The following is a 24,310-nucleotide window of genomic DNA, read 5'->3' on the forward strand; positions in this document are numbered from 1 at the left end:
GTAGTCCTTGACGAAGATGAGCGGTGGTGATGTTGATGTCGAACCGTCTCTTAGTAGTCGAAACACGATAGGAAACGGTGAGCCACATCTCAAATTCTCACAACCAAATGTGAGAAAATGTGTCGGAGTCGGTAGCGGTCAAGTGGTGGTAGTGTTTGGCTTTGTGGTAGGGTTTGCGAAAGTTAGGTCGTGGTGGTCGAAGTGGGTATGCGGAGGCGTAGGCAGCGGTGGTAAAAAACTGCAGGAAATGCAGTTTGCTCAGGGGAAACCGGATGATCCGGGCCAGGAGTCGGATGATCCGGGCGGATCCGGATGATCCGGGTGAACAGCCGGATGATCCGGGCGGGTCAACTGCGCTCGGGGATGGCTCGGGATGAACACGAAAAACGACCACAAATTCGAGGATTTCGCGGATTTTGGAGGGATTGCGAGGTGGGGATGGAGGGGGGAGGTAAGATCCACTTGCAACACAACAAATTCACGGTCAAAACCAACAAAACATCATCAAACCTCACAAATCACAAGAAAATTTTTGGGCTATTTTTGTGGGGATTTTCGGATTAGGACGAAAAACAACAAAATCAAGCTAGAAACGAAGAGGGGAGGCTCCGAAATCGTGATCAACGTGGCTCATGATACGAAGATGATGTGGAGTGGAACTCCGTACGACCGATCTTTCATGAAAGGAGCGGATCCCAACTAAGAACACGACGAACGGGGGAACACGAGGGAAAACACAAGAGGAAACAGTAAACCAAGAAGAATAGATCACACATGCGCTAGATCGATGAACACAAAGGTGAGATACAAGATCCAAGTCCAACAAAGGACGATACAAAGGTAACCGGTTCTTCTCCGTGAGGAGTCTTGATGCGGCCACACAAGAGGGGGTCTTGAATCCAAGGGGATCTTCTCCGGAGAGGGGCCGCGGTCACTCTCGAAGAGATGATCCGTATGGATGAGCAAAAGCTATCCTCACATATGAGCTACTACTTTGCTAACCTTAAAAATGGGGAGGAGAAGGTCTATTTATAGCCCAAGGGGTGAAGGGGTAAGTGAGGGGATGAAACGGGTACACGGGCCTCGGCCCAAGTCACACACGCAGGCGGTGGCCGGATTATCCGGGAGTTGGTCTTGATGATGCGGGCTTCGGTGGTCCGGATGATGCGGGTCGGCGTCCGGATGATCCGGCTGTGTTGGAGCAGCTGCAGGAGGGCCGGATGTCCGGGTCCTAGTCCGGACGTCCAGGTGTGGCCGGAGGATCCGGGCCGTGGTCCGGATGATCCGGCTTCGTGATGAAGCTTCGGGTGTCCCTGGGCGTTGTAGCCGGATCGTCCGGGCGGGGGTCCGGATCGTCCAGGCTGGGGCCGGATCGTCCGGACGGCGGTCCGGATCGTCCGGGCTTCTGCTGACTTAGCCCTTTTTCTTCTCCGTCTTCACGTCCATCTTCCTCTTCGGATTCTTCTTGTTCCTTGGTGTCTCCATGGCTAACTCCTTGGCACCTGAGTATGCACAATGTCTCCGTTTGAGGTAGTAGCAATGTCTCATGTTCATCGGAGTGGAATTGTGAGAGGAGAGATGTCACCTCGGTTTCAAGAGCTCTTGCACGTGATCGAGTCATGGGTCCATTAGGCACTTGGTGAGATGATGGTAGGTCCATGGGGATGACCTTGGGATGCTCCGCATCAAGAAGATCACTGGCCTTGAGAAGACGTTCGAAACAAAGCTCGATAACAGATTTAATGAACTGCTTGCGCGTCTTCCACCGCCTGCTCCACCTGTCGCACCTCTACAACAACAACAACAACATCGCCTTCCAAATCATGTGGGACAAGGACAACACGTTCCCCTTGAGCCTGGTCAAACTTCTGGTGCTGGTGTACCTACTGTTGATGCTTCTGTAGCTCCTGCAGAGGTGGAGGACCATTACGAGCATGAGGTTGATCAAAATCAGAACTACGTGCAAACACCAGGACCACCACCACCAGGTCGTCCTCATGCATATCATCGCAACGGTAGGGCTGCACCTGAGGTACAAGCTCATGACCATCTTCCTAAACTAAAATTGAATATTCCACCATTTGAGGGTAGATATGTTCCTGATATATATCTTACTTGGGAGTTAGAAACTGAACAACGGTTTACATGTTTACAATATCCTGAGGAGAGACGTGTTCCTGCTGCTGTTTGTGCTTTCACTAGTTTTGCATGTGTTTGGTGGTCTGAACATTATAGATTATATCCCATTCCACCTACTTGGGCTACTTTGAAAACTGCTATGCGTACTCGTTGGGTTCCACCTTATTATCAACGTGAATTACTTCAAAAATTGCAGTGCTTAAGACAAGGAAAAAAACCTGTAGAAGAATATTACCAGGAATTACAAACTGGCATGATTAGATGTGGTATTGTTGAGGAGAATGAAGCTATACTTGCACGTTTTATGGGTGGATTAAATAGAGAGATTCAGACCATTCTAGAATATAAGGAGTATAATAATATCACTCGTTTATTCCATCTTGCTTGTAAAGCTGAACGTGAAGTGCAGGATCGACAGGCATTGGCGCGGACTAACTTTTCTGCAGGTCGACCTTCATCATGGACACTAGGTGCATCCTCTATTTCCACACATTCTACTGCACCGACACCTCCATCAGCTGCCACCTCCAGTCGTGATACAAGGAAGCACGCACAACCACCACTATCAGCCAAGAGCACACCTATTGGGGCTGCACAGAGTTCTTCTTCTTCCATGGCATCAACAGGGCACACAAGTGATCTTATTTGTCGTCGTTGTAAGGGATGAGGTCATTACGCGAGAGAATGAAAATCTCAGCGTGTGATGATTGCTACTGAGGATGGTGGGTATGAGTCCGCTAGTGACTATGATGAGGAGACTTTCGCTCTTATTACACGTGAAGAACATGGTGGAGATGATTCTGATCATGAGACGCAATACATGGCTCCTGAAGACGCTGACAAGTATGAATCTTTAGTTGCTCAACGTGTTTTGAGTGTGAGGGTCACACAAGCTGAGCAAAATCAGAGGCATAATTTGTTCCATACAAAGGGAGTAGTGAAGGAACGTTCTGTTCGCGTCATCATAGATGGAGGGAGCTGCAACAACTTGGCTAGCATGGAGATGGTGGAGAAGCTATCTCTCACGACAAGACCACATCCACATCCTTACTAAATCCAATGGTTCAACAACAGCGGCAAGGTTAAGGTAACACGTATTGTTCTTGTGCATTTTAGTATCTCTACATATGCTGATTATGTTGATTGTGATGTGGTACCCATGCAAGCATGCTCCTTATTACTTGGTAGACCATGGCAATTTGATAAAAATTCTGTACACCATGGTAGAAATAATCAGTATACTCTTGTTCATAAGGATAGCCATATTACTTTGCTTCCTATGACTCCTGAATCCATTTTGAAAGATGATATTAATAGAGCTAATAAAGCGAAACAGGAGAAAAATAAGAGTGAAAATCTGATTGTGGCAAAAGAATTTGAGCAACAAATGAAACCTAATAATAAACCATCTAGTGTTGCTTCTGAAATTAAATTGAAAAGTGCATGTTTACTTGCCACAAAATCTGATATTGATGAGCTAGATGTCGGAAAATCTGTTTGCTATGCTTTTGTGTGCAAAGAGGCATTATTTTCATTCGAGGACGTGCCTTCCTCTTTGCCCCCTGCTATCACTAACATTTTGCAGGAGTTCGCTGACGTCTTCCCACAAGACGTGCCATCGGGATTACCACCTATTCGAGGGACTGAGCATCAAATTGACTTAATTCCAGGTGCATCGCTACCCAACTGATGTGGAGTGGAACTCCATAGGCCGATCTTTCAGGAAAGGAGCGGATCCCAACTAAGAACACGATGAACACACGGGGAAACACAAGGGAAAACACAAGAGGAAACACTAAACCAACAAGAATAGATCACACGCGCTAGATCGATGAACACAAAGGTGAGATACAAGGTCCAAGTCCAACAAAGGACGATACAAAAGGTAACCGGTTCTTCTCCATGAGGAGGTCTTGATGGGGCCACCCAAGAGGGGGTCTTGAATCCAAGGTGATCTTCTCCGAAGAGATGCCGCAGTCTCTCTCGAGGAGGAGATCCGTAAGGGATGAGCAAAGCTTTATCCCTAAATGAGCTAATCCTTTGCTAACCCTAACTAGGAGGAGGGGGAGTTCTATTTATAGTCTTAGTGCGAATGGAGTGAAGTGAAAGGGTACATGGGCCTCGGGCCTTAACACTGTGCGCAGACAGGTACCGGACGTCCGCTGGGGACCGGTCATCCGGTGGCTCACGGGGGACCGGACGTCCGCTGGCTTCCGGACTTCCACTATTTCTGTTCTGTGATGGCGGTGCCGGACGTCCGGTGTCTTCATACTTCCGTTAATTTCCATTCTATTGAGGTGCTGATGGTCGTCTGGTGGCTCCGGTCGTCTACTCGCTGGAGAGTGTGGCCGGTCGTCCGGTCCGACCGGACGTCTGCTCACTGGAGCCTGCGTTGGCTGGGACTTGGGCAGGTTGGCCTTCAGGCGCCGGACGTCTGGTCCCGACCGGTTGTCCGGTGGCTGGAGTTTTGTCCTGTAGCTCTTCTTCTTGTCCTTCGCTGTCGGTGGCCTTGCCGTCTTGTCCATTTGATGTAGATGTACCATCGCTTTCCTCCCAGTACCTAAGCACACATAGTGTTTCCGTTTGAGGTAGTAGCCATGTCTCATGTGTCGTAAGTGGTAGTTCGGAAAGGAGCGAGTTCACCTTATCTTCGATAGCCTTAGCTCGGGCTCTTGTCATTGGTCCAAGTGGTGTCGTGGGAGACGTAGGTAGGTCCATGGGGATGACCTTGGGATGCTCCGCATCATCTCCCCTCCCTTGGGAAAGATCCGACCTCAGATCGAATTCTTCATCACCATGGTAGGGCGAAAGATCCTTGACATTGAAGATGTCGCTCACGTTGTACTTGTCGCGTGGTAGGTCGATCTTGTAAGCGTTGTTGTTGTAGCGTGCTAGCACCTTGAAGAGTCCATCCGCTCGTGGTAGAAGTTTGGACTTGCGTTCGTTGGGGAAGCGGTCCTTGGGAAGGTGTAGCCACACAAGATCGCCAATGTTGAAGATCATGGGGTGCTTGTTGACGTTGAGCTTGGTCGCGAGTCATTGTACTTGATGTTCGATGGTGTTCCTAGTATCATCATGCATCTTCTTGAGATAGGTGACTCGGCCACTCGCGTCCATGTTGATGCGTTCTTGTAGTGGTAGAGGAAGAATGTCCAATGGGGACAACGGGTTGAAGCCGTAGACGACCTCGAAGGGGGACTTGCCGGTAGTCGAATGTCTTGCTCGGTTGTAGGCGTACTCGGCAATGGGTAGGCACTCTTTCCACTCCTTGATGTTCTTCTTGATTAGCACGCGAAGAAGGGTGGAGAGTGTACGGTTTGTCACCTCCATTTGGCCGTCGGTTTGTGGATGATATGCCGTGGAGAATAGTAGCTTGATTCCGAGTTTGGCGCATAAGGTCTTCCAAAAGTAACTCAAGAACTTGACGTCGCGGTCTGAGACAATCGTCTTGGGCACTCCATGAAGTCGCAAGATTTCCCCGCAAAAGAGATTGGCAACATGTGAAGCATCGTCTATCTTGTTGCAAGGAATGAAATGAGCCATTTTAGAGAATCGGTCCACAATAACAAACACGGAATCCTTTCCATTTATAGTTCTAGGCAAACCAAGCACAAAATCCATGCTAATATCTTCCCATGGTTGATATGGAATTGGAAGTGGCATGTAACGGCCATGAGATTAAGCTTTAGACTTAGCTTTGCGACATGTAGAGCATCGGTTGGTGTAGCGGTTGACGTCGGGAAACATCTTGGGCCAAAAGTAGTTCTTGGAGAGCGTAGCAAATGTCTTGTTGCGTCCAAAGTGACCCAGGATGTATGCGTCAAACATTTAACATAAGGAATGGCAAAAGTAGGATCATGCTGTAACATCCCAAATTTTAAATTTGGAATGTTATACATAGATCATCATTGCATAGCATATTTTATTGCATTTTAGCAAATCCTCGATAAATCCTAAGCAACTCAAGGACCCTCGGAGAGAGTTGGGGATTTAACCGGTTTTTCATATTTGATTTTTATCAAATAATAAAACGAGGATTTTGGTTTTAATTATTTTTCTCTCTGAAAAATATTTCATATTAAAATAAATGAGAGGAGAAAATATGACATCTCCAAAACAATTGAAATATTGGAGGAAAAATATTAAAATCATATATTGGATTTTATTCGGATTTTATTTGCAATTTTACTTGCATTAAAACAATTGCACGTTTTCAAATCTGCATTCTTGTGTCAAAAAAATGTTCACCTTGTTCTAATTATTTTAATTAGACGGGGAAAATTTGTTTTATCATTTTTGGATTTTTATTTATTTTTCGGCGATTTTTTTATTTTGGTGGAATATTTAAAAAAAAACCCACCGCGCCCGACCGGGCCGAGGCCCAGCCGAGCCGGCCTGCCCATCCCGTGCCCGTCTCCCTCGCGCGCACGCCTGCGCCGCCGCCCGAGTCCGAGGTGAGCACGCCATCGCCGCCACCTTGCCCCCTCCTCCAAGCAGCCCCCCTCTCTTATATACCCGTCGCCGCCGACGCCGCCCCGCGCCGCCCCGAGCCGCCGCCCGAGCCCCGCCACCCCGCCACCCTCGCCGACCCCCACCGGAGCCCCAAGCCGCCCCGCCGGAGCCCGCCCCGACGAGGTACCAAGCCGCCGCCGCCCTTGCCGGTTTTCTAAAAACAAAAAACCGTTTGTTTTTTTTCTAAACCCTAGATCGGTTTATTTTTCTTCGATTTTATTATTTAGTGAACGTTCACCGACCCGTTCGTTAAAACGAACGTGTTCGTCAGATTTTCGCTGTTAACGAACGTCCGTTCTTTAACCGTTCGTCGGTTTTTCTTTTTCGTCGGATTTTTCCGCGATTTTTCCAGATCTCGATTTCAGATCAGATCTTCGTTTTCGTTTAACTTTTCGCTCGTTTATCGGAATCAGGCGATTCAAGCGCCTAGAGTTTCGTCTCGAAATTCTCTTTCCGTTAAACCTACTCAAACAAGTGTTTGCTACTGTAAAATTTGACCTAGATCCAGATTAGTAAATGAAGCTTGTTTCTTTCGCCGTTTGACTTTCGTTGCTTCGTTCGATTTGATTCTTTTTGCAAACTGGAGTTCTTAAGTTGAACTTTCTGGTTGGATCTTTTATTTGATTTTTACCTATGCATTACATGAGTACTTATTGTTTGCTTGTTTGTTTGCGATAGAGTACCAGGAGTGCGCCGCTTGTTACTTCGAATCTCTAGGTTTCGCGGATCATCAGCAAGGCAAGTAACACTTTGATCATACTTTTCCATACCTAGTTTTATTGCATTAGATAAATCCTCAAACATTGCATGATTAGGATCTAATTAAATTGTGGGTATTGGGAAGTAGTTGAGGTAGTACCTATTACCTGTTTTATTATCAAACCCTCGGGAGTTACTTCTACGTTGCTATTATATTGCTATGCTATGCTCGTAGACGTGGATTGGGTTTGAGGGTATTCATGACAGATGTGAGATTGTTAATTAATGGTTTACTTAAGGTGGCAACTAAAACTCACATCTGGGTGGATTGAGGTACCTGGGTATTCCAGGGTTGCCTGTTTTTCTTTTGGACCGCCACCCAGGTTCAAAGGGATCATGAGATTATTCATGCTAGAAACTTCCGTGTGCAGCCGCAAGCTATTATGGGCTCTAGCATAGTTGATTAAGTTGTGTGGACTCTTACAGTGGTAGACTAGCAGATGTAGGGGATGTAGGTGGTACGGTCTATCACATCGTAAGGTGCAAACACTTCTGAAAGACTGTGTCTCGGTCATCCGTTTCTCAAACATCATGCAGTGCGAGAACCAAGCGGAGGCGATCGAGTCTTGTGGGAAAAGTGCACAAACCTCTACAGAGTGTATAAACTAATCATGGTTAGCCGTGTCCCCGGTTATGGACAACTTGAGTATCTAGTACTTGGATTATCATGTGAATCTCATCATGTTACTTTTAATTAATATTGTTGGGATAATGATGATACTTAATTGGGATTGAGATGCTGTCAACCATCTCAATGTTTAACAACCACCATGATAGTTAAATAAAATTTATTCCTTTGCAGTAGGGAAAAATTGGCTTTTCGCAAAACTGTAACCATAGAGCTTTCCACCAGCCATATATGCATGTAGTATAGCATTATTATATTCATTATTCTCTATGTGTTTCTTTGCTAGCATATTCCATGTGCTGACCCGTTTTCGGGCTGCAACGTTTCATGTTGCAGACTTTTCAGACGACGAGTAAGGTGCCTTAGGTCGTGGTCTTATACTCAGTGATGCCGTTGGAGTTGATGGACTCACTTATCTTCCAAGCCTTCCGCTGTTATCGTATTTAGATGGCCTTAAGCCATATTTATCATACTTATTCTCTTTGAGATATTCGTTGTAATAAGTGTGTGATTGCTACTCTGTTATAAATCCTCCATTTGTACTGTGCTTGTCAGCATTACTGATCCAGGGATGACACTGGTGCACAGCAGCACAGACTATTTGAGGTCTGGTCGCTACACATGCTCATACAAGTCTTTTATGTGCTCAAAGCCAATGACATTCAATTCAAGTTGAGTAACAAGAATGCATATACGGGAAAGCGCATCCGCCACAACATTTTCCTTACCTTTAATATACTTGATGAAATCAGGAAAAGACTCAATAAATTCACTCCACTTAGCATGACGCTTGTTCAACTTAGTTTGACCCTTAAGGTATTTAAGCGTTTCATGATCGGTATGGATGATAAATTCATGAGGGCGGAGGTAATGTTCCCGTTCACGCAAAACTCGCACTAAAGCATATAGCTCTTTGTCATAGATGGGATAATTGAGTTGCGCGCCGGAGAGTTTCTCGCTAAAGTATGCTATTGGACGTTTCTCTTGCGTTAACACACCTCCTATGCCATTACCACTAGCATCGCAATGAATTTCAAAAGGTTTATCATAGTTTGATAATGCAAGCATGGGAGCATGAGTAAGCAAATTCTTAAGCTCATTGAAAGCAATATCTTGGGATGTTCCCCAAACAAACGGTGCATTTTTCTTACTCAAAGCATGCAAAGGTGAAGCAATGATGCTAAAATCCGTCACAAATCAATGGTAGAAACCGGCTAACCCAAGAAAAACTACGCACTTGTTGCAAATTGGTTGGTTGGGGCCAAGTTTTAATAGCATTGATCTTAGATTCATCAACATGAACACCCTTAGAAGATACTACAAAACCCAAGAAAACAAGCTTATCAACACCAAAGAGGCATTTTTCCATATTAGCATAAAGTTGTTCTTTTCGAATATTTTGTACCACGGTTCAAAGGTGGGTGACATGCTCTTTGAGAGATTTGCTAAACACAAGGATATCGTCAAAGTAGACAACAACAAATTCACCAATGTAAGGGCGAAAGACATAATGCATAAGACGCATGAAAGTACCGGGTGCTTCCGATAAACCCATAGGCATGACTAACCACTCATAGAGACCAAACTTTGTTTTGAAAGCGGTTTTCCATTCATCACCCTCTTGTATGCGGATTTGATAGTAACCACTTTTAAGATCAATTTTAGAGAAAATAGTGGCACTGCTAAGTTCATCAAGCATATCATCGAGTCGTGGGATAGGGTACCGATATAGAACGGTGATAGCATTGATAGGTCTACAATCGGAACACATGCGAAAGCTACCGTCTCTTTTATGCACTAGAATGACCGGTACGGCACAAGGACTCAAACTTTCACGCACATGTCCATGCTCTATGAGATGCTTTACTTGCCTTTGTATTTCTTTGGTTTCTTCGGGGTTGACTCGGTAGGGGGCTTTGTTTGGAAGTGGCGCTCCGGGGATGAGATCGATTCGGTGCTCAATGCCTCGCAGTGGAGGTAGACCCGGAGGTAGCTCATCGAGAAAAACATCTTGGAATTCCTGCAATAAAGAAGATAACACCAAGGCTAGATTGTGAGAGTTGTTAGTTTTTGGTGCCTCGTCCTTGCACAAGAGGACATAGTGTAGGACACTTGATGGGTTCTCACACACTTCTCTCATCTCACGTTTGGTGGCAAATAGGACTAAGTTCTTCTTGTCGCTCATCGTGGAGGCACTCAATTTGGGCTTGTGGCGCTCACTCTCCTTTTGGTGATTCGCTCTCTCACTATTCTCTCCACGATGGGTGTTTTGCTTGTCGGCGAGCACTTGGCTTGGAGACAAAGGACATAGCACATACTCCCTCCCTTTCATCTTGAAGCTATAGTGATTTGTACGCCCATTGTGGATGACACCTCGGTCAAATTTCCATGGCCGTCCAAGAAGGAGGTGGCATACGGTCATTGGAAGGACATCACACTCCAAAGTGTCTTCATAGGCGCCGATCTTGAAAGACTTGTACCCTATGCTCTACTTGGATGGTGCCGGTGTCGCTTAGCCATTGAACCTTGTAGGGGTGCGGGTGCTTCATCTTGACCAATTGGAGTTTGGAGCATAGTTCTTCACTTGCTAAGTAATGGCAACTCCCTCCATCGATGATGACCTTGACGGACCATCCATTGATGCCGGCCTTTGTGTGGAAGATATGGCATCTTTGATCTTCGTCTTGTTGATGTTGAAGAGTCAAGACCTTGGAGACAACAAGAGCGGGACTTGAGTCTTCGTCGCAAAAGACTTGATCATCTTCATCGTCGTTGTTCACTTGTCGGTGCATGGCCACTTGCTCAAGGGCTTCCATTTCTCCTTCACTCATTGAGTCATATGTTCTGTCGTCGTTGAGGATCATGGTGCGCTTGTTTGTGCACTCGAAGGACTTGTGGCATCGGCCTCCGCATGTGAAGCATTTGAAGGAACTTGTCTTGGTGGTCTCATCGGTTGGAGTAGATGATGATGAAGCTTTCGGCTTGAAGTTGCTTGTAGAAGGAGGACGACTTGAGCTTGTCGAAGCTTTCTTGTAATTTGACTTGTCGCCGTTGCTTGTAGATGGCTTGGTAGAGGTAGAAGGTGTTGGAGTCGTTGAAGCTTGGGTGTTGGAGAAGCCGTAGGACTTGGATGAGAACTTGGCATACTTGAAGTCGTCTTGTACTTGCCGTTCCGCTTTGGTAGCTTGATGCACTAACTCGCTGAGGTTCGAGTATGGTTGGAAGTCGGCAATCTTCTTGATAGGGTGATTGAGTCCATTCAAGAAATGTGCCATAGTTTGCTGATCATCTTCTTTGACATTGGCTCGTATCATGGCAATCTCCATTTCCTTGTAGTACTCTTCAACGCTCATGGTTCCTTGCTTGAGTTGTTGGAGTTTCATGAAGAGGTCGCGGTTGTAGTAGTTTGGCACGAATCATGCTCTCATGACATCCTTCATTTGTGCCCAAGTGGTGATGGGTTGTTCACCTCTTGCCGCTCGGCGCTCAATTACTTGTTCCCACCAAATGAGGACGTAGTCTTGGAATTCAAGGGATGCCATTGCGACCTTCTTCTCTTCTTCGTAGTTGTGCAAGCGGAAGATTTTGTCAACCTTCAATGCCCATGATATGTACTCTTCGGGATCATTGCTTCCGGTAAACTTGGGCATGGTGAACTTTAGCTTGCCATATCGTTGCTCTTCATTGTGTTGGGGTCGGGGATGATGACGCCCATGTCGTTGAGGATTGACAATCTCATGTTGCAGTTGGTGAGGAGGGTTGTCTTCCTCATGTTGCTCTTGGCGAGGAGGGTTGTCTTCCTCATGTTGCTCTTGGCGAGGAGGCGGTCCATTGTCTTCTTGCTCTCGATGGACTTGACGTTCTTGTTGCGCTTGTGGAGGAGCTTGTCGATCTTGACGAGGAGCTTGTCAAACTTGAGGAGGAGCTTGTCGATGCACACGTGCTTGGTAAATCCTTTCTTGAGCTTCGTCGCGAAGTGCTTCTTGACGTAGACGAGCTTGTCGGCCTCGGTTGGCTACGGATCGACTTGAATCTCGAAGAGCACGTTGCGCCTCAAGTGCTTGAGCTTCACGAAGTTCTTGTTCTTGTCATTGTGCCTCGGCGTCTTGTGCATCTTGATGTTGTCGTGCTCGCTCCTCTTGTTCTTGTTGTCGTAGGCGTTGCCGTTCTTGTGCTTGTGCGAATGTAGCTTGGTTTTGACAATGTCAAAACTCTTGAGAGTCGGTGTCGTGTAGAGGATTGCGGTTAGCTTGACGGTCTTGACGCGTGGCACGACGAAGAGTGTTCGATGTCGGTGTACTTGAACCGGAGATAGTTTCGTCGGAGTGTCGACTTGAGCGGCTCCGTCTTGAAGAGGACGAAGTTGTAGAACAGCGGACGATCATGGTTCGGATATCTTCTTTGAGGGAACTCATGGATGTGTCGAAGTAGTCTCTTGTACGTTGCTCGGATTGTCGTAGATCGGTGGCGAGGTTGTGGATGCGATCGCCCAAAGCAAGTTGTTCTTGATGCAAAGCTCGGTGTGCACCAAATAGTTGAGTCTTGGTGACGTAGGATGACATGTCGTCGTCTTGCTCCAAGAAAAGTGGGTTGCTAGAAGTACTTGGCCTATCCATCATTCCAAACAAAGGTATGTGAGTGGGAGAAAAAGAAGAACCAATACCAAATGTACCTTGACCGATGTTGAAAATGGATCAACGATCACTCAATGTGTAACAAGGAAATAGCACAATTGGTACCCATTCTTGTCGGTTTCTCACACCTACACAAGTAAAAGCTTATAGTGGAGCTTGGTTAGGATGGTGGCACAAGATTTGATGCAATTGTAAGTGAGCTTCAATAATGTTGGAAAAGATTCACAAATTTGCAAATGCAACAAGTAGACCAATAGCAAGATATGGTACACGGAAACACACACGCAAATAGATAAGTGGGGTCGTGCAACCAAGGGTGAGCCAAAATGTGGAATCCACTAAAATGCTTGTGTTGCACAACGCTAGAGAGACGCTAGCACGATCGCACAATAGGCGGATAAGAAACTTGTGCACAACCTACTAAGCAAAAATGCAACGACTTCTATCCCAAGTATGCTATATGTATGATGTTTTTATGCTTTGATCCAAGATGATCGAGTATGACAATCTTAATGTTGTATGACGCTATGGTTCTTGCTTATAAGCTCTTTTCTTATCTTTCCTCTTTTCTTAAAAGCTTGTTTGGCTCTTTGTTGTTTGAGCTCTTTTCTCATGCAATGCTTCACGAACCAAGATAGCAATTGAGTATATGCGATGGCCACCTTGTGACACAAGAGATGATACCAAGATCTGGACCACGGTAATATGGTATGCATGCTATGGGAAGTATGATCACTAATGTGCACAATTCACATTGCCGGCAATACTCAAAGGCTAGTCTCGATGGGTAAGTGACGCAAAAGTAAGGCTATGGTGTTATCAATGCAAATGCAAGAAAGTATGATGATATCACGATAACAAGATGATACCAATGTGAGGTTGATACCACAATGGTGTAGCCATTCGTAGTAGTCCTCGGCGAAGATGGGCGGTGGTGATGTTGATGTCGAACCGTACCTAGATAGCCAAAACACAAAAGGACACGGTTACCACAACTCAAATTCTCCAAGACCAAAATGTGTCAAAATCATCGAGGGTGGATAGCGGTCAAGCTATGGAGGTGGTATGCGGAAATGGTGGTGGTGTAGTAATGTGTATGCGGAAGTGGATGTGGTGGCTAAAAAATTTCGGGGGAAATTCAGTTTTGTCAGGGATCAGCGGACGTCCGGTGGTGGAGCGGTCGTCCGGTCGTCGGACGTCCGGTAAGATCGGAAATCCGTAGATTCGAATCGGGTCAGGGATTCCGATCGTCCGGTGGACAACGGACGTTCGGTGGTCGGGGTCAACGCCGGATGCGAAATTGGGCAGAATTTTGGGATTTTGAGGACAAAATTCGAGGGAAAATGTAGATGGAAGGTGGAGAAAACTGGGGAGATGCTAGATCCACTCGAGGCAAAGCAAATCAATGCATCAAATCCAACAAAACTTCATCACACCAACAAATCACAAAAAAATTTGGGGCTATTTTTGGTGGGGATTTTTGAATTTGGGACAAAATCAACAAAACTAGGCTAGAAAACACAACGGGGAGGCTCCAAAATCATGATCAACGTGGCTCATGATACCAAGATGATGTGGAGTGGAACTCCGTAGGCCGATCTTTCACAGAAGGAGCGGATCCCAACTAAGAACACGATGAACACACGGGGAAACACAAAGGGAAAACACAAGAGGAAACACTAAACCAACAAGAATAGATCACACATGCGCTAGATCGATGAACACAAAGGTGAGATACAAGGTCCAAGTCCAACAAAGGACGATACAAAAGGTAACCGGTTCTTCTCCGTGAGGAGATCTTGATGGGGCCACCCAAGAGGGGGTCTTGAATCCAAGGTGTTCTTCTCCGAAGAGGGGCCGCAGTCTCTCTCGAGGAGGAGATCCGTAATGGATGAGCAAAGCTCTATCTCTAAATGAGCTAATCCTTTGCTAACCCTAACTAGGAGGAGGGGGAGTTCTATTTATAGTCTTAGTGCGAATGGGGCGAAGTGAAAGGGTACATGGGCCTCGGGCTCGAACACTGTGCGCAGACAGGTACCGGACGTCCGCTGGGGACCGGTCGTCCGGTGGCTCACGGGGGACCAGACGTCCGTTGGCTTCTGGACTTCCGCTATTTCTGTTCTGTGATGGCGGTGCCGGACGTCCGGTGTCCTCATACTTCCGTTAATTTCCATTCTGTTGAGGTGCTGACGGTCGTCCGGTGGCTCCGGTCGTCCGCTCGCTGGAGAGTGCGGCCGGTCGTCCGGTCCGGCCGGACGTCCGCTCGCTGGAGCCTGTGTTGGCTGGGACTTGGGCAGGTTGGCCTTCAGGCGCCGGACGTCCGGTCCCGACCAGTCGTCCGGTGGCTAGAGTTTTCTCCGGTAGCTCTTCTTCTTGTCCTTCGCGGTCGGTGGCCTTGCCGTCTTGTCCGTTGGATGTAGATGTACCATGGCTTTCCTCCCGGTACCTCAGCACACATAGTGTTTCCGTTTGAGGTAGTAGCCATGTCTCATGTGTCGAAAGTGGTAGTTCGGAAAGGAGCGAGTTCACCTTATCTTCGATAGGCTTAGCTCGGGCTCTTGTCATTGGTCCAAGTGGTGTCGTGGGAGACGTAGGTAGGTCCATGGGGATGACCTTGGGATGCTCCGAATCACCAATCGTGCACCATACCGTACCAATCCAGAGGAGGCGAAAGAGATTATGCGTCAAGTACAGGAGCTGCTCGACAAAGGTTACATACGCGAATCTCTTAGTCCTTGTGCTGTTCCTATTATACTAGTGCCTAAAAAGGATGGTACGTCGCGTATGTGTGTTGATTGTAGAGGCATTAATAATATTACTATTCATTATCGTCATCCTATTCCTAGGCTAGATGATATGCTTGATGAATTGAGTGGCTCTACAATTTTCTCCAAAGTTGATTTGCATAGTGGATACCATCAAATTCATATGAAACTGGGAGATGAATGGAAAACAACATTTAAAACTAAGTTTGGTTTATATGAGTGGTTAGTCATGCCTTTCGGGTTAACTAATGCACCTAGTACTTTCATGAGACTAATGAACGAAGTTTTACGTGCTTTCATTGGACGATTTGTGGTAGTCTATTTTGATGATATACTGATTTATAGCAGATCTTTGGAGGAACATTTGGAACATTTACGTGCTGTTTTTATTTACGTGATGCACGTGTGTTTGGTAACCTTGGGAAGTGCACCTTCTGCACCGACCGAGTATCTTTTCTTGGCTATGTTGTTACTCCACAGGGAATTGAAGTTGATAAAGCCAAGATTGAAGCTATTGAAGTTGGCCGCAGCCCAAAACGGTCACACAAGTGAGGAGTTTCCTTGGCCTCGATGGTTTCTATAGGCGTTTTGTGAGAGATTTCAGCACCATTGCTGCACCTCTCAACGAGCTTACAAAGAAGGATGTGCCTTTTGTTTGGGGTACCACACAGGAAGAAGCCTTCACGGTATTGAAAGATAAGTTGACACATGCTCCTTTACTCCAACTTCTTGATTTTAATAAGACTTTTGAGCTTGAATGTGATGCTAGTTGAATTGGATTAGGAGGTGTGTTATTACAAGATGGCAAACCTGTTGCATACTTTTCTAAAAAATTGAGTGGGCCTAGTCTGAATTATTCTACTTATGATAAAGAATTATATACTCTTGTTCGGACTTTAGAGACATGGCAACATTATTTATGGCCCAAACAATTTGTTATACATTCTGATCATGAATCTTAGAAACATATTAAAAGTCAAGCTAAACTATATCGTAGACATGCTAAATGGGTTGAATTCATTGAGAATTTCCCTTATGTCATTAAACACAAGAAGGTAAAGAAAATGTTATTACTGATGCATTGTCTCGTCGCTATACTCTGCTTTCACAACTTGACTTCAAAATATTTGGTTTGGAGACCATCAAAGATCAATATGTGCATGATGCTGATTTAAAAGATGTAATGCAGAATTGTAAAGAAGCAAGAACATGGAACAAGTTCGTTATTAATGATGGCTTTGTGTTCCGTGCTAACAAGCTATGCATTCCAGCTAGCTCTGTTCGTCTTTTGTTGTTGCAGGAGGCGCATGGAGGAGGATTAATGGGACACTTTGGCGTGAAGAAGACGGAGGACGTACTTGCTACACATTTCTTTTGGCCAAAGATGAGATGGGATGTTGAGCATTTTGTTGCTCGCTGCACTACATGTCAAAAAGCTAAGTCACGACTCAATCCTCATGGTTTATATATGCCTTTGCCTGTACCTAGTGCTCCTTGGGAGGATATATCTATGGACTTTGTTTTAGGTTTACCTTGAACAAAGAAGGTGATAGAGGCAAAGGTGTCCCGATGTTTCGATCAGATAGCAATCATTTTCTGTGGGAGTCGACTTTGATGATCCGACTACGAACGTGCGAAGACGTCGCGCCTTAGCAATCGCTAAACCAACTTCCGAGGGGTTATTGACCACGCCGGAGCACGATCAACCTGACCACGAGGGTCTATTTCCTGCGAGCAAACGAAGAACAAGCAAGAAACTGAGATCGCAATCTGGATATTGCGAATAAAAGAGGAAAGCTTTATTAATGTGGGGTTCTGTGACGCCTTTGTCTGGTCGTTGAACACAAACGAAGTACGCGAAGTTGCAGCTATGGCGAACTTTTAATCTAAACAAAACCCAAAGGCTAAACGATGCCCTAGGGGCTGTATATATGGAGGAAGAGGTGGGAAATTTCGTGGCCCTTGGAGGAGGGGTCCGAAACCCACCCTAACTCTTGTTTCCCCGCACGTACGGACTATAAAAATAGCCTATATTGAAGTATTTCGAAATTACATGGGCCTGTCCCAAAAATAAGGTGACACAGCACCTAGAATAGCCTCTGGATGAAAATTATGAAGTGGCATCTTGTATATTTCGTCCAAGGCTTCATGCACTCATTATGGTGGCTTCAAAGTCCTGAAATCATCACTTGAAACTCTATTCTTGTCTCCCTTGCGCATGCCATCAACTCCATGCTTGTTCTTGCTCCAATTTCATCCTTCTCCAAGCTAGGCCCTTCATTTGTAAGCAAAACAAATGTATCCACTTTAGGCAGCATCATATTCTCATGAACATTAGAATCATTACCAAGAAACGAAAGTAGCTGGTAATTTAATTGGCGTGCGCGAGCTCTAGTAATCGGTCCAGTATGTATACTAGCAGGGGTTGTGGGTGTAACAATGGTATTGATGTCCTCATCATCCTCCCCTTCTTGAAATGAAGTCGTGCTCGATGGGAGCTCATCTTCCTCACCCAAATAAGGCCTCAAATCTGCAATGTTAAAAGTGGGACTAACCCCAAAATCTGCAGGCAGCTCAAGTTTATATGCATTATCATTTATTTTCTCTAACACCTTAAAAGGATCATCAGCACGTGGCATTAGCTTTGATTTGCGCAAATTAGGAAACCTATCCTTACGCAAATGTAACCAAACAAGATCTCCAGGTGCAAAGACAACATGTTTTCTACCCTTATCTCCAGCAAGTTTATATTTAGCATTCATAAGCTCAATGTTTCCTTAGTTAACTCATGCATTTTTAAGATCAATTCAGCACGTTGTTTAGCGTCAAAATTAACCTTCTCCGAAGATGGAAGAGGCAACAAATCAATGGGTGCACGAGGTAGGAAACCATACACAATTTCAACAGGGCACATCTTAGTAGTAGAATGCAACGAACGATTATAAGCAAATTCAATATGAGGCAAGCATTCTTCCCACATTTTCTTATTATTCTTCAAAACAGCCCTAAGCATAGTAGACAATGTTCTATTGACTACTTTAGTTTGACCATCAGTTTGGGGGTGACAAGTAGTACTAAAAAGCAGTTTAGTCCCCAACTTAGCCCATAAACATCTCCAAAAGTGGCTAAGAAATTTAGTATCACGATTTGAAACAATAGTATTTGGCACACCATGCAAGCGAATAATTTCACGAAAGAACAAATCAGCAACATTAACAGCATCATCGCTTTTATGACATGGTATAAAGTGTGCCATTTTCGAGAACCTATCCACGACAACAAATATGCTATCCCTCCCCTTCTTTGTTCGAGGTAAACCTAAAACAAAGTCCATAGATATATCCTCCCAAGGAACACTAGGTACAGGCAAAGGCATATATAAACCATGAGGATTGAGTCGTGACTTAGCTTTTTGACATGTAGTGCAGCGAGCAACAAAACGCTCAACATCCCGTCTCATCTTTGGCCAAAAGAAATGTGTAGCAAGTATATCCTCCGTCTTCTTCACGCCAAAGTGTCCCATTAGTCCTCCTCCATGCGCCTCCTGCAACAACAAAAGACGAACGGAGCTAGCTGGAATGCATAGCTTGTTAGCACGAAACACAAATCCATCGTTAACGACGAACTTGTTCCATGTTCTACCTTCTTTACAATTCTGCAATACATCTTTAAATTCAGCATCATGCACATATTGATCTTTGATGGTCTCCAAACCAAATATTTTAAAGTCAAGTTGTGAAAGCATAGTATAACGACGAGACAATGCATCAGCAATAACATTTTCTTTACCCTTCTTGTGTTTAATGACATAAGGGAAAGTCTCAATGAATTCAACCCATTTAGCATGTCTACGGTTCAGTTTTGCTTGACTTTTAATGTGTTTCAAAGATTCATGATCAGAATGTATAACAAATTTTTTGGGCCATAAATAATGTTGCCATGTTTCTAAGGTCCGAACAAGAGCATATAATTCTTTATCATAAGTAGAATAGTTCAGACTAGGCCCACTCAATTTTTCAGAAAAGTATGCAACAGGTTTGCCATCTTGTAATAACACACCTCCTAATCCAATTCCACTAGCATCACATTCAAGCTCAAAAGTCTTATTAAAATCAGGAAGTTGGAGTAAAGGAGCATGTGTCAACTTATCTTTCAATACCGTGAAGGCTTCTTCCTGTGCGGTACCCCAAACAAAAGGCACATCCTTCTTTGTAAGCTCATTGAGAGGTGCAGCAATGGTGCTAAAATCTCTCACAAAACGCCTATAGAAACCAGCGAGTCCAAGAAAACTCCTCACTTGTGTGACCATTTTGGGCTGCGGCCAACTCTCAATAGCTTCAATCTTGGCTTTATCAACTTCAATTCCCTGTGGAGTAACAACATAGCCAAGAAAAGATACTCGGTCGGTGCAAAAGGTGCACTTCCCAAGGTTACCAAACAAACGTGCATCACGTAGAGCAATAAAAACAGCACGTAAATGTTCCAAATGTTCTTCCAAAGATTTGCTATAAATCAGTATATCATCAAAATAGACTACCACAAATCGTCCAATGAAAGCACGTAAAACTTCGTTCATTAGTCTCATGAAAGTACTAGGTGCATTAGTTAACCCAAAAGGCATGACTAACCACTCATATAAACCAAACTTAGTTTTAAATGCTGTTTTCCATTCATCTCCCAATTTCATACGAATTTGATGGTATCCACTACGCAAATCAACTTTGGAGAATATTGTAGAGCCACTCAATTCATCAAGCATATCATCTAGCCTAGGAATAGGATGACGATAACGAATAGTAATATTATTAATGCCTCTACAATCAACACACATACGCGACGTACCATCCTTTTTCGGCACTAGAATAATAGGAACAACACAAGGACTAAGGGATTCGCGAATATAACCTTTGTCAAGCAGCTCCTGTACTTGATGCATAATCTCCTTCGTCTCCTCTGGATTGGTACGGTATGGTGCACGGTTGGGTAGCGATGCACCGGGAATTAAGTCAATTTGATGCTCAATCCCTCGAATAGGTGGTAATCCCGGTGGCACGTCTTGTGGGAAGACGTCAGCGAACTCCTGCAAAATGTTAGTGACTGCAGGGGGCAAAGAGGAAGGCACGTCCTCGAATGAAAATAATGCCTCTTTGCACACAAAAGCATAGCAAACATATTTGCGAAAAACTAGCTCATCAATATCAGATTTGGTGGCAAGTAAACATGCACTTTTCAATTTAATTTCAGAAGCAACACTAGATGGTTTATTATTAGGCTTCATTTGTTGCTCAAATTCTTTTGCCACAATCTGATTTTCACTCTTATTTTCTCCTGTTTTGCTTTATTAGCTCTATGAATATCATCTTTCAAAATGGAATCAGGAGTCATAGGAAGCAAAGTAATATTTGTATCCTTATGAACAAGAGTATACTGATTGTTTCTACCATGGTGTACAGAATTTTTATCAAATTGCCATGGTCTACCAAGTAATAAGGAACATGCTTGCATAGGTACCAAATCACAATCAACATAATCAGCATATGTAGATGATGAGGACATCAATACCATTGTTACACCCACAACCCCTGCTACTATACATACTGGACCGATTACTAGAGCTCGCGCACGCCAATTAAATTACCAAGTACTTTCGTTTCATGGTAATGATTCTAATGTTCATGAGAATATGGTACTGCCTAAATTGGATACATTAGTTTTGCTTACAAATGAAGGGCCTAGCTTGGAGAAGGATGAACATTGGAGCAAGAACAAGCATGGAGTTGATGGCATGCGCAAGGGAGACAAGAACAGCGTTTCAAGTGATGATTTCAGGACTTTGAAGCCACCATAATGAGTGCATGAAGCCTTGGACGAAATATACTGCCACTTCATAATTTTCGTCCAGAGGCTATTCTAGGTGCTGCGTCGCCTTATTTTGGGCCAGGCCCATGTAATTTCGAAATACTTCAATATAGGCTGTATTTAGAGTCCGTGTGTGTGGGGAAATAAGAGTTAGGGTGGGTTTCGGACCCCTCCTCCAAGGGCCACGAAATTCCCCCCCCTCTTCCCCCATATATACATCCCCTAGGGCATCGTTTAGACTTTGGGTTTTGTTTAGATTAAAAGTTCGCCATAGCCGCAACTTCGCGTACTTCATTTGTGTTCAACGACCAGACAAAGGCGTCACATAACCCCACCTTGATCAATAAAGCTTTCCTCTATATTCACAATATCCAGATTGCAATCTTAGTTTCTTGCTTGTTCTTCATTTGCCTGCAGGAAACAGACCTTCGTGGTCAGGTTGATTGTGCTCCGGCGTGGTCAATAACCTCTCGGAGTTGGTTTAGCGATTGCTAAGGCGCGACGTCCTCGCACGTTCGTAGTCGGATCGTCAAAGTCGACTTCCTCCAAAACGATAGCCACCATCTCATCGAAAGATGGGACACCTTTCCCTCTATCAAGTGGTATCAGATTTCCAGGTTGCTCGGTGAGATTTTACAGTTTTTCGTAGTTTAGATCGAGTATGTTCTTCATACCTATAGTCCACGAAAAAGCCAAAAAAAATATTAGGGTTAGTTCATCTTATCCGAACCAATCTGAGCCTTTGCATAATCTTTTCTGTATTTGCTTTGTTGAATTTGCGGTTGCATCGTCGTGTCAAGTTGCTGGTCCTAGCGTCTAGTACTTTAGAGTTTCGAGTTCTGTTCACAAGTTGTCACGCCGCCGCCGCACCATCGTCATCACCGCTGCCATATACCACCATTGTCATCACCGTTGCCATATACCACCATCATCATCACCGCTGCCATATACCACCATCGTCATCACCGCTACCATATACCACATATCCACCGCCATCACGCTAATCCGAGTCCACCTCCATCACAGATTCGCCACCAGTCCGTGTTCCATTGCCCTGCAAATATCCGCCACCAGTCCGAGTTTCCACCAGATTCATCTCCGCCACCAGTCCTAGTCCGAGTCCAGTAATTATTGCTTTGTTCTCGATTTCCAGATCACGCGATACTCCGAGTCGTGACAGAGTAGGACTCCCCAACTTCCGAGCCATCCGCAGAAGAAAAATAGTTCCAGTTTAAAAAAAACTAAGTCTGGAAAATTCTGGCTAGGCAGTTTTTAGGACATTTGTAGACTTTTTCGAAAAAAAATTGTTGCGGAGCAAAAAAAGAGGAAAAAAGTGCAAAAAAAAGTGAAAAAGAAAAAAAATCAGAGTGTGCTCCTCCCTTGTTTACGTGCAGCGCCGTGATTTTGTTAGTGTTCTAGGCTCGCGTCTCTAGTACGGTCTAGCCTAGGACCAGCACAGTACCGTCGTTGAGCGTTTATTCAACTTTGCATATCTGAATTGATTATTGCTGACCCTTTTTGCTACCATATTATAAGCCTTCCCAGCTCCACATACATCTACATCGTGCGTTTGACTCTCCCTGGTAATCGCTCTATCCAAGCTTTGAGAGTTTTGACTACATCGGTTGCCGATCACCGCCTGCTGCTGGGTAAGAACTGGTAAGAATTTGAGATTTGCTTGACGGATTTGTGACACCCACCACCACCACCACTTGTTAGTAGTCTATAGGATCATATTTTGTGTGTTTCTATTGCTGCTAACCATGCCAGGATCACAAGCCGACGAGATTGACTGGGAGAACTTAACGAACAAGGAGCTTCATGATAAGTTTCAGCAAATGATGACTGAACAGGTGCAAGATGTGCTGAACAATTTTGAAGAGGCCATGGAGAAGATCACTGGCCTTGAGAAGACGTTCGAAACAAAGCTCGATAACAGATTTAATGAACTGCTTGCGCGTCTTCCACCACCGGCTGCACCTGCCGCACCTCTGCAACAACAACAACAACAACAACAACGACTACCTCCACGTCGGGAAACAGCCCTCCGCCGAGCGAGTCGTGTCCCTCTTCAGCCTGGCCAAACTGCTGGTGCTGCTGTTGATACTTCTGTGGCTCCTGCTGCTGATGTGGAGGAGGATGATTATGCGGGAGATTACGAGGATGAGGTTGATCAAAATCAGAACTACGTGCAACCACCAGCACCACAACCACCAGGTCGTCCACATGCAAATAATGGCAATGTTAGGGCTCCCCCTCAGGTACGAGATCATGACCATCTCCCTAAACTGAAATTGAATATTCCACCATTTGAGGGTAGATATGTTCCTGATATATATCTTACTTGGGAGTTAGAAACTGAACAACGATTTACATGTTTACAATATCCTGAGGAGAGACGTGTTCCTGCTGCTGTTTGTGCTTTCACTAGCTTTGCATGTGTTTGGTGGTCTGAACATTGTAGATTATATCCTGTTCCAGCTACTTGGGCTGCTTTGAAAACTGCTATGCGTACTCGTTGGGTTCCACCATATTATCAACGTGAATTACTTCAAAAATTGCAGCGCTTAAGACAAGGAAAAAATTCTGTAGAAGAATATTATCAGGAATTACAAACTGGCTTGATTAGATGTGGTATTGTTGAGGAGAATGAAGCTATGCTTGCACGTTTTATGGGTGGATTAAATAGAGAGATTCAGACCATTCTAGAGTATAAGGATTATAATAATATCACTCGTTTATTCCATCTTGCTTGTAAAGCTGAACGTGAAGTGCAGGATCGACAGGCATTGGCGCGAACTAACTTTTCTGCAGGTCGACCTTCATCATGGACACCACGTGCATCATCTACTTCCACTGCACCATCACCTCCTTCAGGTGCCACCTCCAACCGTGATACAAGAAAGCAGGCACAACCACCACTATCTGCCAAGAGCACACCTGCCGGGCCTGCACAGAGCTCTTCTTCTTCCATGGCGTCAACAGGGCACACAAGTGATATTATTTGTCGTCGT

This window comes from Triticum aestivum, chromosome 1D (genome assembly GCF_018294505.1).
Source record: "Triticum aestivum cultivar Chinese Spring chromosome 1D, IWGSC CS RefSeq v2.1, whole genome shotgun sequence".
Lineage (NCBI taxonomy): Eukaryota > Viridiplantae > Streptophyta > Magnoliopsida > Poales > Poaceae > Triticum > Triticum aestivum.